General features: G+C 46.7%; 1 protein-coding gene across 5 annotated transcripts in view; it reads left to right on the top strand.

The window, feature by feature from the left end:
- The first annotated feature begins 1,738 nt into the window (after positions 1–1,738).
- Positions 1,739–2,500, top strand: part of LOC127006798 (kazrin-like) — a 140,583-nt gene continuing 139,821 nt past the window's right edge. The window contains exon 1 of one of the 5 annotated variants that reach the window (XM_050877211.1): positions 1,739–1,869. The gene's annotated coding sequence lies outside the window, so the exon portion shown is untranslated. Of the gene's footprint in view, positions 1,870–1,920; positions 2,087–2,131; positions 2,252–2,500 lie in introns of those variants that run through there. The other 4 variants (XM_050877223.1, XM_050877222.1, XM_050877220.1 and 1 more) reach the window with 4 other exon arrangements.

Here is a 2,500-nt window from a genome sequence, read left to right as displayed (position 1 = left end):
GTATTTGATATAGGAGAGATGGAGGGATTAGAGGATGGAAGGGAGGAGGAGGAGGAGGAGCAAGGAGTAAGAAGGAGAAAGATGTAGCAGAAAGGAAAAAAAACAGAGGGTGTAAAGGATATGGAGGAGAGAGGAGGAGGAGCAAGGAGTGAGGAGGAAGATTGATAGATTGATACTTTGGAGGAGGAAAAGGAGAAAGAAGAGACTTGAAAAAGATAAGTTGTGTTCATAAGTAAATTATTTTAGAGTAAGAAAGACATAAGAAAAGAATATGAGAGAAGGAGAAAAGATTAAAAGTAAGTCGGCGGTAAAAAAAAGAAAATAAGTGGAAGAGAAAATTGACGGAAGAAGAACAGAAGGCGAGAGGATAATTATGGGGAAGGGAAAAAAAGATACTGAGGAAATGATGAATTAAAGAAAATCGACGAAGGGAAAGAAGGAATAAAGAAAGAGTGAAGATAATGGAAGGAGGGAAGAGAGAGTGAGAGAGTGAGAGAGGAGGAAGTTTGTGGTTTAAAGAAGAAGAATAAAGGTGGACAAAGGGACAATAGCGAGAGAGAGAGAGAGAGAGAGAGAGAGAGAGAGAGAGAGAGAGAGAGAGAGAGAGAATACCCAGAAATAGTACAAACAACACATACATTCCTTTATCCTCCCAAAAATGCGAGTAATGTTTTAGCTGAAGTGCAGGAGGGAAGAATAATGGAGAAGGAGGGGAAGGAGGAGGAGGAGGAGGGACGGGAGAAACCGGAGGGAGAGGAGGGAAGAGGAAGAAGGGAGAGCAAGGAGGAGAATGGAGGGAAATGGAAAGAAGGGAAGGGAGGAGAAAAGGGAAATAAGGAAGATGAAAGAAGGAGGAAACAGAGAGAGAGAGAGAGAGAGAAGGATTAGGAAAGGACGCTCCCCTCTCCCCCCTGGCCCCCTCGGCTCGTCCGCTCACCTGTGTGTTTTTAACCCCTTCCACCTCACCTCACCTGTCCTCCTCAACTCCACTTCCCCCGTCGCTACTCGCCTCTGTCGCGGGGGATGTGGAGTCACCCGCCTCCAACTAATTTCCTACAGAGAACCGCTTTGTTTTAACAGCTCCCTTTGTTTCTGACGCCCTATTATATATTCAGTTGTAAGATCCACTACTCCCCTCATTTGTTTCCCTGTTACACCCTTATCATAGAGGTGGGATAGATTTTTAACGGGTGGTAATGAACGCGCTATGAGTGTCCGTTGCGGAAATAAACACGTGAATTTAAATGCTAAAGAGACAGAGAGGAGAGGGGATGATGTTGATTCTTCTTGTATTACCGATTGTAGACAGTTGTAGACAGCGGGATACAGTTAATATAAAGACAGGCATGGCGGGGGTTCGTTCAAGGGCGTGCGGCGGATATCAGAACGCAAGCGACAACGTTTTTTCATCAACGGAACACAAAACATAAGATAAAGGCAGGCGAGGGAGAGAGACATCTGGCAACTCAAACGTCACACTTGCCTCCCCCCATTCCTTCTCCCTTCCCTCGCCACCCCTTCCCCTACCTCCCCTTCCCTCCCTTTCGTTTCCTTTTCTCCTCCTTCCTGCCTGCCTGTCCTTCCCTCCCTCCTTTTAACACATTTATATTGTTCTCCTTCTCCCCCTCATTCTTCACCCTAATCCTCAAACTCAGTAACCTTTCTCCTCTCTCCCTCCTCTTACCGTCCCTTCCCTCTCCCTCCCTCTCCTCTCCCCATCCCGTTCCATCTCTCTCCCTCCCTCCCCTCCCATCCCTTCTCACACAGTCTCTGCCCCTCCCTCACCTCCTCACCTCACTTTCGCGGTGTTCACGAAGCCGAGTGGAGGGCGGGAGCGTCTTGTGTCTAGTCTCACTCGCACGTGCATCAGTGAGTGTGGTCAAGAATCGCATCCTTTTGAATTTGAACAGTGATCGATGGGTTAAATAGTGACGTGTTAGTGAAGGTTATCTACTAGCATGGAATAAGTTAGTGTGTCAAGCCGTTGTGCTCCGGAAATGCCGTAGTACTTCTTTTCTACGTGCTAGTAAGGAAAGGATAAGCGAAGTGGTGTGTGCTTGAAAAAATGAAAAGCGAGAGAGCGAGGGTAAGATAACGACGCCCTGATAAGGAAGTTGTTGGGTTGGTGACGGTGTTGTTGAGTATTGGTGATTGCAAAGACCGGCGGAGAGGACCTATAGCTGCCTGCCTGTCGGTGTTGGGTGTATTATAGTATCGTTGTGTTATACTGTTGAAACGTTAACTCAGGACGGTATGTATAGTGTATGTGGGAATATGTGTGTGTACAGACGTGTTTCCATTGGTGATTCTTGTAACAGCAGCATCGCCAGCATCTCCATCACGCCTTTCATCTCTCTTATCTCCGCCTTCGATACCTGTTACCCACAAGCTTGAGGAGGAAATCATGTGCAACTGTATGACGCCCTTGTATTATATCATTAGTAGTACAGACACACACGTAGTTGGGAATGTGAATATTGTTATCGATCGTGAAGTTCCG

Source organism: Eriocheir sinensis, chromosome 3, assembly GCF_024679095.1.
Source record: "Eriocheir sinensis breed Jianghai 21 chromosome 3, ASM2467909v1, whole genome shotgun sequence".
Classification (NCBI taxonomy): domain Eukaryota; kingdom Metazoa; phylum Arthropoda; class Malacostraca; order Decapoda; family Varunidae; genus Eriocheir; species Eriocheir sinensis.
Note: the sequence above shows the minus strand (reverse complement) of the source record. Positions and strands in the feature narration are given on the sequence as shown.